This window comes from Anomalospiza imberbis, chromosome 11, assembly GCF_031753505.1.
Source record: "Anomalospiza imberbis isolate Cuckoo-Finch-1a 21T00152 chromosome 11, ASM3175350v1, whole genome shotgun sequence".
Classification (NCBI taxonomy): domain Eukaryota; kingdom Metazoa; phylum Chordata; class Aves; order Passeriformes; family Viduidae; genus Anomalospiza; species Anomalospiza imberbis.
Window position 1 is genome coordinate 10,620,363 of NC_089691.1, and position 15,336 is coordinate 10,635,698.

Below are 15,336 nucleotides of genomic sequence, written 5' to 3' on the forward strand. Positions count from 1 at the left end.
CACACAATTGTTTAGAAACACACACTCATCCATGAGATTTTAAAACTGAATTCATAAGCAGTATGGTTCTAGTCCAGGAACAACCAATGATTTACTTGCCAAAGCCCCATGTTCTAGCTTTAAAGAATCATTTACCATTCCACCAATAGTGTTTGTAATACTTCACATGAAACTTGTTTTTACAGGAGATGAAGCAAAAAAACAATTTTCCTTAAAATAACACAAGCATCTCCTCCCAAAGTTCACATCCTTGTGAGCTACAGAACTTAAAGCCTTGGGCAATGAGAAGCCAGGGCTTGAAATGTGATAGGCATCTACTGAAGTGGCAATGAAAAGGTGCCTCTGGCACTAAGCTCACTCTCAGAGGGGACACAAGAAGTGCTACATTTATTCCATACACAGCCATGTTATACATTTTGCTCATCAGAAGTAAGGGGCAGTCTCAGAACACACCAGCATGATGGCTGTTCCGGACTTTCGTACTGTGGATGAGCGGAAAAACAAGCCAGAAGAATGGAGGGGCCATTGTGTCAAACACAATGACTAAAAATACTTTTGGGTTAGAAGTAAATGTTCGTGTACATCAACCGTGCTAATAAAACCAATTACCTTTCCCTAGAGATCCTAGGAAGAAATCAAGTACTCCTCCCTTTCTTCTCTCCCCTCAGCTAAAGGACAAGCTGCAGGCAGACTCAAGCCTCACTTGTGCTGCCTTTCCCTCAGCTGTGTTATAGAGACAGGCTTTGCTTCTTTTGCTGCTCTGCTTTTTTACTCCCACCTCCCAAAATCTCTGCCAGGAGAGACTCTTACTGCTGAACTATGCACTTTTAGGAAATAATTCCTTCTCAAAGCCTCTGTCTAGTCCAGGTCCACAGAGAAGATGAAAATTGCTCCAAGCTTAAGCAGTAATACATTGAACAGAGAGGATTAGAAGGTCCAGTGCTTGCTGAGCACTGATGTACATGGCTGAACTTCAGAGACACAGGCAGATACATTTGGTGGCTGCAGATTTAAAGCTTTGGCTGCCAGGGAATTTTTACACCCCTGGTTACCCTCTACGGAGTACAGCCATCATATCTGCAGCCAAAAAAACTCTATTTGGAAGTGTCAGAAACATACACAAAGCTGCACAAACACTTCTTGCTCACCTGAAGGATACTTGGAAGAAATAGTAGTAAAATATTGCAACTATACCAGCCTGTCTCTGCAGGCAAACTGGAGCTCCCCCACTTAGGGACAAGTAGGAAAAGCTCCACCAAATAATCAACACCAGGAATTTGAACACAACAAAAGACAACCATCCAAAACACAGTTTTCTGAGGAAACATTTGTGAGAATGTTTCTGAGAACTGCCAACCTTGAAGAAAGTTCACCTCGTGATTCAACCACTCCTTCACACTGAATAGTTTGTGCCATCAGGATTCTTGAGGCTTTTCACAATGAAAAAAGGGATGAAGAGAAGACAGAATACATTCAAATTTTACTGTGTGCTCATCTATCTTCAGTGCTTGAATTAAAAAGCATTAATATTGCTAATTTTACTGTTTAAAAAATAATCAGGGAAATGTGTGTGTTCTATTTATATCTGTACAGGCAAACTCTTTAGGCATTCTGTGCTATCAAGTCCCAAGCAGTGTTTAACTGCTACAAAAGGGAAATTAGATACAATATTTAAAAGTGACCTTTAAGGTTTGAAAAGGTACTGAAACTCCAGTCTGACTGCATTCAGTTTCCACTACTGAAAATCATACCCTATGGATATCCCACTTTATAATACACTTGATCAAGTTAAACACTTCAAGAGATCCATTTTTTCCTGAGTATTTCATGTTAAGTGCTTTTGGAAGTTGGCCAAAGCAAAGATTACACATCCTATCTGTATGGTACATGGGCAGCTCATAACTGCCCTTTTCATACTAATTAATACAGCACTTGACATGAAACGTGATATCTGCTAAAGCACTGACACAACCTGTACCACAACCTGCTTGGGCTTTAAATTACTTCACTGGTGCCATTTGCTTAACTACTGTTTAACGTCTTGCAAGATTTCCGTTCTAAATCTTTTTCTAGAACCCTGAAACACTCTTTGTTCTTGTATTATTGGTTAAAATAGAATTATCCGACTAAAAAAGCAACAACAACAACAAAAAAAAACCACAAACCCATGGCAAAGAAAATCTACATCTTGAGAACATTTAATTTTTCAGTCAAATCAAATGTTTTGAAATTAAAATTTTAATACTCACAAATAGTAATAGGAAATCATACTATGGGAAAAATTACACTAACATTGAAATCAAATGCCTGAGGTACAAATGCAGGCTTGGCATATGGATCTGTTCTGTCATGGCCTACTCTGACAAGATGCAAGAAAGGTACAAAGTCAATTTAGCCTCAGGAAAAATACCCCTGCTGTGCTGCTCTAAAGAAATACCTCTGGTTTCCACACAAGCAGCACCAATAAGATCCAGACTCATTCCACAGTGTCCTTACAAGTCAGAGGAGCCTGCAAGGAGAGTATCCCAAACTGTCACTTCACCCACCTCACTAAAGTTATAAAAACATAGAAATTTAAAAAAAAAAATCCTTTTAGAACCCTACGTCAAGCAATGAGCTGCTCAAGTAAGCACAGCACACAAGAGGCAGGTTTCAGTTCATGTCCTCCCATGACACTCACAGTAACTAACAGGTTTCACAATGTATCCTTAGATTAAACTTGTCCTCAAATGGTAGAAGTGCTTTGTTTTCACATTCAGATTTAATTAATTATTTTTTTAGCCTACACCTCAGATAATAAAACTTTGCCAGACTGCCCAAATTAAGTAATAAATCTTCACCCTATTAAGGCTTGTTTCCTATTTTGCGTTCCTGCAAAGTTGAAAAAAATTCCACACATCTGAGTAACTTATTTGATGTAGGGTTGAGTATTTCAGGATGTTAATACATGATAAAGATAAAAATTTACATATTTTTTCTACTGGTTTTCATGTTCCCTGGACAACTATGTCCATTTAAAATGTAGTTTATTGAAATGCTTTAAATACTTCAAAACATAGAGCTATTTAAGTACTATGTAACACATGAAAAATATACCAAAATTTCTGCTCCTTGAAGTTTCCATTACTAAAATTACAGTCCATGGATCTCACACTTTATAATACATTTGAAGGGGAGACAACCTGAAGAAATGCACTGAGCTGGAAGAACCAAACCAACACACAGGAATTCACACTCTTAAAACCCCAGCCAATTACAAACACAAAGCTCTGAGCTTTGAAGCAGTTTGGCCACTGCACAGCAACTCATCAAACTGCTGCTTACTTGGCACACAGAGGTACCTGAATACACATTTCTACTATTCCTTCTGCCTTGAAGAGGTTAAGGGATCAAGACTGAAATAAAGAAAAAAACGTGACATTAATAAGTAGTATCTGCCCATAAAATACTATAAAGCAAAAAAACATATTTGAAAAAGCTTATACTCTTCTTAAATATTTCTATTACATGGATATTCACAGTGATTTTCCTGAAATCAGACACTTGCACCCTAAACCATACACTGAAGTGATTTGAAATGGAAATATTTCCTGTCCACTCACTGCCAGTTTCTCTTCCCAGAGTGATATAACAGATGACATCCAGTACAATATATTCTTTTATTAACCATAAATTTGAGCCTGCTTTAGGGATTTGAAGTGTTCAGTTTCATGCTGAAAAAATGTAACGTTATCCACAGACCATCAGCATGTGTAACAAAAACAGAGCCACAGGTTATGTGACTTTGATCAAATTATGACAAAATTTCATCTGAATTTAAAAATGCTTGGAAAAGCATTTACACTAATTGTTTAACCTTTTCTTTTTAAAGATCCAAGCACACTATCTGATTTTCTCTGCAGGAAGTAGTCACTTCTAAGAAATGAAGTCTCTTTACAGAATGACAATGAACAAGTTGTCTTCTGGAATTCATCTTATTTAAGAAGCCAGAATGCAATGTAAGTTTTAAGATAGTGTTTAAATACACAGATTAAAAAGTTAAATTGAACCTGTGTTTCTCACAAACTTTCACTTGACTTCTTTCTATCAACATTAAACTGAACACATATATATAGCTAATCCTAAAACACTGAACAGGAAGATACAAAATACAATCACATTACTGTAGTAAATTGAGAAGTAGATCCAAAGATCATCAAGTTTCACTTCCAGTAGAAATGACAGCTTTTAACAGGAATACTACTTGGATATATTTGTAAAATAGATACATGGAAACAATTTTTTTTGTTGCAGTAAAACCTAACCACAGTGGGAGGAGAGGGAGGAATCACACCTAGAAATCCAAGTCAGCTTGTCACAGACAAGCACACAGATAAACTACTGGAGTCGCATACTGGAGCTTCACTGGCTGAATGAAATATAACAAACAATAAATAAAAGATGTAAGCCAAATGCAATGTGGTTACACTGAGCACTCATCATCCACAGCAACCAGCATTGTTAGACAATATTGGATGTTATTCTATCATTTATCTGGGGCTTTGATTCCTACATTTACTGCCAGAAGGTAATAAAAAGAAACTTCTGTCGTTGCAGCTCATTCTTTAGTGAGCTGAATGTCCCATTTTCAAACCTCTGCATGACATTTCACGGCCAGTGGTCCTTAATGAAAAAGAACCCCAAAAGTGAATGCCATGATTACTGAATTACTCTTACAAATGCAACTATGAGGAGAAACCTAAGCTATCCCAACTTGCATTATTCCTAGCTAATGAATAAAAGATAAAGGTTTTGTTTCCTTTGATGTTCTGAAGAAGCATGGAAAAATAACTTTTCACCTGTTAAAGGTCTGTCTGAGTTAGGTGTTTGTTTTTTCTTTTTGTTTCTTATTTTAACTCTTTTCGTACTTAACCTATTCCTCCTGTCAGAAGGTAAACTAAGCTAATTATTAAACACCACCAACATAAGTTGTTTAAAACAAAGAATTAAACAATAAGCAAAGTTGTAACTATGCAAGAGATCATTTACTGGTTCTTTGAAAAGTATCTTAGATAAACCTTTTGTAGTAAACAACAGAAAAAGCAAAACCCTAGATATTCTTTCATAACTAAAGCATAAGTTGTGAAGCAGTGCCAGAAGACCTCAGATAAAATTTTGACAGAGTAAACAAAATGAAAGCTCCTTATAATGGGGAATAATCCTCAACTGTACTCCCGAACTACAGAAATTTGCTCATAGACACTGTATTAATAAGAGATGCTGTCTTTAGAGCAAGGTAAGAATAGAGAGAGTTAGTAAGACCCAAGGGGTCATTCTGTAATTTTCGTGGTAAGCTGACCAAATTCCATTCACAAACTCTAGGCTGGCTGGTGAAGTGCCCCCCTTGGGTTACAAATGAATACACCACTCTTCATTTCCTGGCAGGAAGGGTTGGATAGCGTTACCGTGAGCTCTGTGTTCCACCACGCAGTTGGCTGCATTTCAACAGATGCTGAAGTGATTTCTGAAACATTAGCATCTTCTTGCTTGTAAAAATCTCACTGGTAAAAAATGCTCCTATGAAAAATGTTGAATAATTTATATGCTCATTATACTAACCTCAAACTCTTTTGATGAGATACCTTTAAAAGAGTATCTAAATTAACACAACTTAAGGGTGGGAATGTTAAAAACATCTGAATAGCTACATAGAACCTAATCACAAAAATAGCCTGGGGATTTCCTGACTCCCCTGTCCAGTTCCTCTGCCTGCATGCTGTAGTTCACCAATTCTGAACATATACTTAACATAAATGCATGGGGACCTCATTTTATCCATGTCATTGAAATTACTCCAGTTGTGAAAAGGGGAAAAAAAACAAACAAAACAAAAAAGTAGGGATACTTTCAATTCAAGCGTCTTTAAAAATGTGATTTACATTGCGGCTCACAAATAGGTGCATTAAAGCAGGTGGGGAGGGAAAGACTAACAGCAACACCAAAGTGGGAGGAAACAGATAGGAGTGAGAATTTCACTAACCAGCTTCACTGCTGAGTCAATATAAAAACATATCTATAGCCCTGAGCCACAAAAGAGATAAACTCCATTGCAAGTTAATAGCAATTAGGGCACTCCACTCTTTTGCAGAATCCTTCTCCAAGCTTTTAAGGGTCTGCTCACACTTATAGGGTGAAGCCTAAATCACCCATTTACAACCTGTGTCTCTCAAACTTCAAGGCCAAGCCCAGCACAAGCTTGAAAACTTTGCCAAAAAGGTTTGTGATTCAGCAACGCCCCCTTCCCACACCGTATTTAAAGTTCATCCAGACAGAGCACCCTTTATGCTCAGCAAAAATTGCACAATTTGCCAGTTTCAGCTTCCACCCTGGTTTTGTTACCTCTGCCTACAACTTGGGGCAAGCCTAGACAGGAAGACAAAACTGATTCCCATAGAAACTGGAGGAATAGGAATAGTGCAGGCAGGCTTTACAAGGGCTAGGAGACAAGATACAGACTGGCACCTTAATAGCTCAGACAGAGGAAAAGAATGGAAATCTTCATTGGCTGGGCAGCTGTAGCCAAAGATACTCTGGTACATTTGAGGAGGAATAAAAACCACAGAATCATTAAGGCTGGAATCTAGGAAGAGTTCCCTGTGGGATAAACAAATGTACACCTTCACTCGGCAAGAACACACTACATGGGCTGTTCCAGGATGCACCAATGCAACAGTGACACTGAAGACAGCAATGATCAGCAAAGCCTAAGCAGCAGACCCTGCCCTGCCAGCCAGCGCCCAGCTGTGGGCCAGCTGTGCCCCCCAGTCCTGCTCCTGCTGTTCAGCTGCACTCCGGGGTGGCTCTGTGCAGCACTGCCCCTGCTGAGGACAGCACCCAAACCCTCCCCACGTGGGATGCCCTGGCCAAAGTGATGTGCACGGTGAACCTGTGACCTCTGTCACCAGCAGTGGCATCCCCAGGGCCACCAAGCAGCAGCCAGGAGAGGCTTGCACCGCCCAGCTCCGGCACGGAGTCAGCCCAGCAGCTCAGTGCCAGGCAATCCCACAGCATCAAGCTACGTGGAGTATGAAAGAAAGTCCCATCAGAACAAAAGTCAAAGTGTTGCCACTGATTTTAATAGGTAGGGTTTTAGCTCTTCAAACAAAACAGCCAAATAAAACCAGAAAGAAATCCCTTAGTTTTCCATGTTTGAAAGGAAAACAGATCGGGGTGCTGTTTCTACAAGCAGATGACAGAGGCCTGCTTGGATTTTGCTTGGATTTGCACTGTCTAATATAAAAAGATCATGTGACTGTTTCTAAAGTTGTTGGGTTTTTTTATGCTGATTCCAGACCAGTCACACCTGGAATTACATGGGTTTAATTGCACAGCTGATAACTTAAAATTTTAACAATTTAGAAGATTAACTGTTTGGATCTAAACATTCTCATATTCGCTTTCTATGAGCTACACTTACTTCACATATAATTTTAACCTGAATTATTTGGAAAAAAACCCATTCTCTTATAGCCTGTAAAATTAAGGTTTTAAAAAGGGGACTTTCACAAATGAGATTACTCTTCAGTATTTTACATACAAATAGCTGAAACTTCAGCTATAGATAAGCAAACGCAGAACAAATTTTCTTTCATAAATACCAGAATTCAACCCAGCAGTCTCCTCATCTTGGAATTCCATAACTTTTAAAGGAAAATATTAGAAAACATATGGAAATATTATTATGCTATAATTAGAAAACTCAGGAAAATACATTTTATAAAGGTAGGGTGAACTTTAGACATCAATATGAGTTTGGGATTTAGTTTGGAGAACTAAAATCCTCCATTTGAAAGTACAAAGCAAAGTTAATTAGAAAACACAGTTTGAGCAAAGAGGGCTCTTGCAAAGGGTTCTTAGAAAGGATCACCTTGAATGTGTTTGATGCTGAGGCGAAGCCATAACTTTTCTTCACACAAAAGCAGTCATCTACAGAGCACAACCAGATGTTAAGTTTTCTTTTCTTCATTTCTGTAAACCTCTGTGACCTCTCTCAAATTAAAAAAGGGAATAGCATCTTTAAAGCCACAGGAGCTATAATTAGTGAAGCATTCTAAGGATTTTCATTAATTCATAGCCAGCCAACCAGGAATTTTCCCACAGCCGTATACAAAAAAAAGTCAGGGAAGTCATTGATTGCTTGGTTGGATTTGAATGTAGTCAGAAGTAAGATCAGAAATACCTAGTCACTCCCACTGATATAAGTGTGAAGAACATAGGCAAGGTCAGAAATTAAATTCCAAGTCTGCCCACCAACCATGAGGAAAATCCAGCAGGGCCATATAGCAGGGGGTATAGAAATAGTTATTACACACAATTTTGTGAGATAAAGGATCATATGGCTAGATCATTACTAATCAATCATTTGGAAACCCAAGCCCAGAATGTGCAGCTCCAAGCAGATCTGCAGGCCTGTCATGTCCTCCAGACAGCAGCCTCAGAGCTGATTGATGTTGTGCAGTTGTTGCAATGTTCACAGCAGCTCCTGGCCCTCACACACATTTATGGAGCCCTTTGAACTCCGCACGCTCCTGAACAGCCCCTTATTGTTCCTGTGAACCCAGGAACGGCACTCGGGGAGCTCGGACCTTCCGTGTGAGATGCTCTGAGCACAAAGGCTGGAGGAAACAGAAGGGCAGATTTCGGCACCAGGGCCCTCCAAGAGCCTGCTGTGGTCCCACAGCCACGCGATGTGCGCGGGAGGGACAGAGCCCGGGCAGGGCAGGAGGGACAGAGCCCGGGCAGGACAGGAGGGACAGAGACCAGGGCAGGACAGGAGGGACAGAGCCCGGGCAGGAGGGACAGAGACCAGGGCAGGGCAGGAGGGACAGAGCCCGGGCAGGACAGGAGGGACAGAGCCCGGGCAGGACAGGAGGGACAGAGACCAGGGCAGGAGGGACAGAGCCTGGGCAGGAGGGACAGAGACCAGGGCAGGACAGGAGGGACAGAGACCAGGGCAGGACAGGAGGACAGAGCCCGGACAGGACAGGAGGACAGAGCCCCGGGCAGGACAGGAGGACAGAGCCTGGGCAGGACAGGAGGACAGAGCCCGGGCAGGACAGGAGGACAGAGCCCGGGCAGGACAGGAGGACAGAGCCCCGGGCAGGACAGGAGGACAGAGCCCGGGCAGGACAGGAGGACAGAGCCCGGGCAGGACAGGAGGACAGAGCCCGGGCCGCTGGAGCGCCCATTCCGCGCTGCCACCAAAGGCTGCATCAGGCGGCAGCGCAGGGGGCAGCGCTCCGCGGGCACCGCCGCGGGCTGGCACAGCAGCCAGAGGCACACATTGACTCAGCTCGGTCACAGCCACACAGTTCTGGCTCTCCTCAATCAACCAGAACACACATCTCGGAGTTTATGCTTTCAGGTAGGATACCTGCTGTAGCATGGTGTCCCCTGGGACAAAGCTACCTCTCACATTTATTTGGGCTCATTGGAGCATTATTGATGCGCCCCAAAAGCAGATTTACTGTCTTACTGAAAAACAGCCCAATAATATTGTAACAGCCTTCAAGCGAGAGAATTTCAGAGAATATAGTATCTCTTGGAACATTTATCACTGCTGACGCCTGATAAAACTCTAATCCAAGCTTTCATTATTTTTAATAATCAAATCAAACTTTGGGAGAACAAATCCCAACCTGCACACTTGATTTTCCTCACACTCCTGGAATCTACCTTGCAGAGATGAGAGGTGACAGGAGAACAATGTACCTTTAAAATCCATAAATGGTGTCTTGGACATGACACTGAAAGTACAATTTACTAAGAGAAACAAGTTGAAGCATGTTAAAATACACATTTATACCCTGGTTTGGCTGGCAGAATTTTGGCTAACCAGAGTGATAATACCTGTGTTTCTGTTGTATGAATATTGCAATGAACCTATCCATTACTGGCATATGCCTGTATTCACTACTTTACTAAGTATATATCTGGTCAAAGTTTTTATGATAAAATCCCATGGAAATATGGGATGTCAGGATGTGCCACTCCTTTTGAGGAGAGCTGGGAAGGACAGTGAAACAATTATAAAATTCTATATGCATGAAAGCATAAAATCCTTTTTCAAGTTTGGACTTAAATTTTTACCTTTAAATAAAGACCCACATTACCATAACCTAAAACCTAGAGTACTTCAGATGTCTTGACTGACCTAAAATTATTTTAGGTTACTGTAACTTAAACTTCCATTCAATCCTTTTTTATAATTCATATAGAGTTAAGGATAAAAAAAATAAAAATTCATATAACTCATACTACTTTTATGTGTTTTTTTTCCTAGGTGTGATGTATTAATGTATAATATTCATTTTAAAATATAAAAACAAGAATGTAAAAACTGCTATAGGAACATCAGCACTAATCTTAACTTTTAGAAAAAATGTATTTCAGATACACCTCATTTTAATGGTGGTAGTAAATATAAAATCAAAGCAATACACTTGAAAAAAAATTTACTTTTAAAAACTAAAAATGGCATTCAAGCTCAGAAGTTCTGCAGGAATACTTCACACTCCTCTTGTTTGCTTCTAAAAACACATGCTAAATTTATGGGTAAAATTCAGCCTTTGAGCATAATTAAGCAGGCAAGCACACATCAAAGCTTTGTTTCATCATCTTTAGACTGATCTGTTGGACAGCTGGTCCTTATTAAACACTCTTTAAATGTTGCAGTTTTAAGTAAGTAACATCCATGTTATATTAACACTACCAAATAATTAACTAAAGAAAAGCTAGTATCATCTAATCATGACAGCTTAACATCCTTTCACCCGTGGACTATAAGGTGTTAATCTGTTAAAGCAGAACTTATTCTTAAATAAATGGCTCAAGATTTTAAATTAACAAGTCTGATACAGCAGTCTCTATACTTGTACTTACTCAAAAGCAGATTTTAGGGGAAGTAAGGCAGGGAGTGGAGTTCACCATCTAAAGTAAGGGATACATTCTAGAGAGGAAATCAATTAAATCTGTAACATTCCCAAGTGACTTCAACTGCCGAAACCCTGTTAAGTCAACAGCTGATGAATTGTCATCATATTCAGATTGCCCGGTTTCAGGCAAACACATAAGGAAATACACAACTTTGTTGGAAACACACCATTTCGTTGCTAATACTGAGAGTTAGTTCAATTACATAAACATATGTTTCCATTTTTTTTCCTCTAGGTCATGTATTTGAATGCTCATTCTGAAAACACAGCATTAAACTGTAGAGCTTCACAGCTCCTGAGGAAACAGTCATTTGTGACTTTAAACATGAACATATTTATGCTACTTTGTGCATTTTTAAAGTAATTTAAATAGGCAGATTGTCATCAACACTTTTTGACACTAGAGTAGGAATGGGTCTCATTCTGTGCTACATTATTCAATAAATGAAATTCAAAAGAAAACCCCAAAAGAAACCCTGGAGGGACCCTGAAGCCAAACTCTAAGCAAAACAAAAGTGATACAGATGCCTACCTGCATGACTGACCATGCCTGCAAAGCCTTGCACTCAACATGTTGCATCGTATCTAATCACAGAACACAGGAAGCTTTAAGTGACACATCTCATCAACTCTGAAATGCTAGCACATTGTTCTGGATGCCAGGGAGAGAATCTATTGATTCCATAAATTCCCAAAAAATGGCACTAAGAGAACTGCTGGCATCTGGTCTGCAGAGCTTTAAAGCAGCTCTGGAACTGTCTGATGGCAAACATTAACACCTTCCACTATGCTCCATTTTAGGTCTGTCTTCTGCCCAATACCTTTTAAAATTTTTAAATAATCTGCAAGAGAAAACCTGGGTTTTTTAACTGTTGGAAAATAACATTAAATAGAAGGGAGAAACTGAAATTTTTGTGATTTCTTACCATTTTACCATTGGAGGATGCTTTTCCTCCAAAATAAACTTCCCAAAACATGTCCTTAGCCAGGAAAAGTACTTCTGTATGACCTAGCTCTGTGCCTGGTAGATTCCTAACTGTGGAGAAGTACAAGTCTACTCTGGTATGCTTGAGGAGATAAATGTAGGGACACAGCAGCATGAGCCTAAAGAATAAAGAGGCAGGCAGAGCTCCCAGCAGTGGCACAGTAGGACATCTTCAGTGTCTCTGCTCTGAAGTGAAAAGGAAATAGGAAGTTCCTTACATAAAGAGCACAGAAGGGGACACGGGGAGTTTCAGGGGGAATGCACGGGACCAGAGCCCTCCAGTCTGTCTGAGAGCTCTGCTTAGCAGAGCAAAGGAAGGTACAACTCTCTGCTAACGAGGAGGGGAGGGTGGGTAAAATGCTGGATTATTTATTCTTCCTCATCATACAGTCACATTAAATTTAAGCTTTATACTGAACACAGTTCAGTGCCAGGAACTTCAGAGGAATTAAACACATGAAAAAAATTACTCATGTGTGCAGTCCCATTAGAATTTACAAAACAACTTGAAAGTAAAGTTACAGTTTAACACTGAATAAATGAATCTGAAATATATTCAAATCTTTCTCAGATCATACGTCTGTCTTCTCTGTGCACCTCGTGGCTTGTTTATAGCATGAGAAAAATTCAGGGTCTACTTTTCCAGAACAGCTCCCCATGTGGTCACACTTATTCCAGACTAAAACAGGCCCTTCTCTGAACCACTTTTATTCTGGATAAAGGTATGCACATGAGGTCCTAAGATCATCCATATGGAAAATTACTTTGCAATACTATTCTACTTTAAGCAAACGTCTTCCCTAATGTGAAATAATATTAGGTGTTGGAATACATCAAAATTCCTATTAAACATCAATGAAAGGAATCCTACACCAAGCAAAGTCAATCCAAATTCTACAATCCTGAACCCACTGAAATCTGATAATTCTTAGCCACAGTAATGTTAAGTTACTTGTCCTGTTATTAATTGCTTTCCTGCTACATGCATGTAGAGTTTGCAAGACAAATGCCAGTGTATTACTGGCAGAGAAGATGTATAATAGAGGTTATAAATATATTTTGTGGTGGAAGTTGTAAAACAAACAAAAAAATCACATCTAGAATGTGATTTAGTTTTTAGTTTTGAAAATGTTAGATGTTAATGGCTTCAGAAGCTATGAATAAAGCCAAAAAATACTTCCTTATCAAATTCTTTTAACCATAGTCCAGAAATATGCTCTCATTAAGTCAGTTTTTTACTGCTACAAAATATTGAGGATACTTAAACTGTATTTTGTACAGTGAAAGAAACTTGTGCATGTATGTATACTACCTCTGTGTGTATGGAGAAAAATGGAGCACAGATTCTCAAAAATAACACTCAAATGATGAAAAAAGATTCACCATAGGGAACTGCAATCCACATTTACAATTTTAGCAGAGGAAAATACCCAATGTGCATGTATCTAAATGCACATACAAACCCAGCTAGCTACATTTTATTTCTCCTTGAACAACCATTAAAAGTTAAATTATATACTTTTAGATTATTTATGCCCTTGAGAATTACCTCAATTCAACCACTTCATTTTATGCAAACTAGACGTTTTTACTTTCTCTATATAAAATGTTAATATTTATTCATGCCCTTAACATAGATTAATTAGACACTACTTATAAATAACCTGCAATAAAAATAACTATTTGAATAGGATACAATTACTTAGGGCTAGTGTCTTTTCAATCAGTGTCCCTGCAGTGTTTAGAGTGGCAGAGGGGAAGTGGCCTGTGGTTAAACAGAGGAAATACCAAGGAATTTTAATAGAGCAAATAGTCTCTTTACTTCCTACAGGGTACTACTTCAAAGGCAGCCCTGCTCCAGAGCAGACAATGTGTTAGAGGGGCCATCAGTCATTTAATAGTATGTCAAGTCTACTCAAAACTTACATGCAGCCCAAGATAAATACCACATAACTGAGACAATGGGTACCATCCTGCAGTCATTACTCACATAAATGCTGCCCTGCCTGCAGTACGGAGGCAATCACGTGCAAGAGTGGTATTACAAAATCAGACCACAAAATTATAACTACACAGTCAGACAAGGTATCTAATAAATTCGCTAGGGAAGTCTGACCTTGAAGCTGAAAATACAATAAAACCAGAAACTAGTACCAATGTTTTAAAAGCTGAAATGTTACATTAGTTGTGAGCAATAAAGACAAAGGGGGGTTATGCTAATTGGAAAGAATGTAAGTTTTGCTGATTTAAAAGTCAGTCAAAATCATTAAAAGAATTAAAAGAATTACATTGTGATAGATTCCTGTTTGACACACACAATGACATTAATTATGTGAGCCAAAAAAAAATCCAGAACAAACTGCATCTGCATATTTCTATACAATATACATTAATTCAAGTGTATTACAAGTCAAGTACTGTGACTTGTAATAGTGATCATTTACTTAATAGAAGATGCAAAACTTGACACAAATATACAGTGGTGTTATGAGCCTGTGGAGTACCCTGCCCATGTCTGGTGAAACACACAATAGACGTACTGAGCCAGAACATTTTATTGCAAATTCTGCTAAAAAGACCAGACAGGGGAGTCTAAACCTGTAGCTGTTCCGTCCAACACAAAGGTTTAGATCTTAAGCTTTATCAGGGTTTGAAGTTTGTTTTTTCACGCTCTCCTTTTACATATTTCTCGATGCTTTCGCCTTTCTAAACTATGCCCTACAAACTTCTGAACTCTGTGTTGCAGCAACGTTCTCAAAGGATCTGATCTGAAACCAAGACAATCCTTAGTGACAGTCTAACAAAGAGGAAAGGCAATGAAAGTCAGTTGCGTTCCCTCCAGTGCTCCCGGAACAGCACGCTTCAACTAAACCTGTAACCAGACATCAGGCGAAAGGAAAGCAACAAACCAAAACATACAACTCAAAAGTTATTAAAAGTACACTTAAAAAAAAAAAAATGAAAAGCAATCGAGAAAAGTCTGACAGCAAACAGCAGAAAGGAGAACAAAAGGCAAAGACCAGTAACAAAACGTTTATCACCTTCCTCCCCTCTTCCCCCTCCCGTAAATTTCCTACATCCTCTGTATAATGATCAGGCCCGGAGCTAAGACCCCAAGCCGGCCTCGGATCATTAAAATAATAAAGCCCCAGCGATCGCTTTTATCCAGGTCGGCTCGGGAAGCGGGGAGCGCTGGTGGTAAAGGACCTGTTGAGTGACTTCTTCACACTCGCCGGCTACGAGCTGCCTCTCCCCTCGGCGAGAAGCCCATAAATACCCCTTGCCGGGAAATGCCACTCTCTCTCCCGGCCGCAATTAACTTCCAGATGCAGAGCCCCGGGGCAGCGTTATTTGCTGCAGCAGTGTCCTCGGGGCAGC

At 39.6% G+C, this 15,336-nt stretch overlaps 2 protein-coding genes across 24 annotated transcripts in view; one reads left to right on the plus strand and one right to left on the minus strand.

Annotated features, from left to right (window-relative positions):
• Positions 1–15,336, plus strand: part of SLMAP (sarcolemma associated protein) — a 455,854-nt gene that overhangs the window by 180,071 nt on the left and 260,447 nt on the right. The window lies entirely within an intron of this gene.
• The window catches only part of IL17RD (interleukin 17 receptor D), an 82,800-nt gene that overhangs the window by 67,090 nt on the left and 374 nt on the right, over positions 1–15,336 (minus strand). Inside the window, exon 1 of one of the 2 annotated variants that reach the window (XM_068201812.1) lies at positions 15,166–15,187. The exons of the other annotated variant lie outside the window; for it this stretch is intronic. The gene's annotated coding sequence lies outside the window, so the exon portion shown is untranslated. Of the gene's footprint in view, positions 1–15,165; positions 15,188–15,336 lie in introns of those variants that run through there. 2 annotated transcript variants of the gene reach the window in all.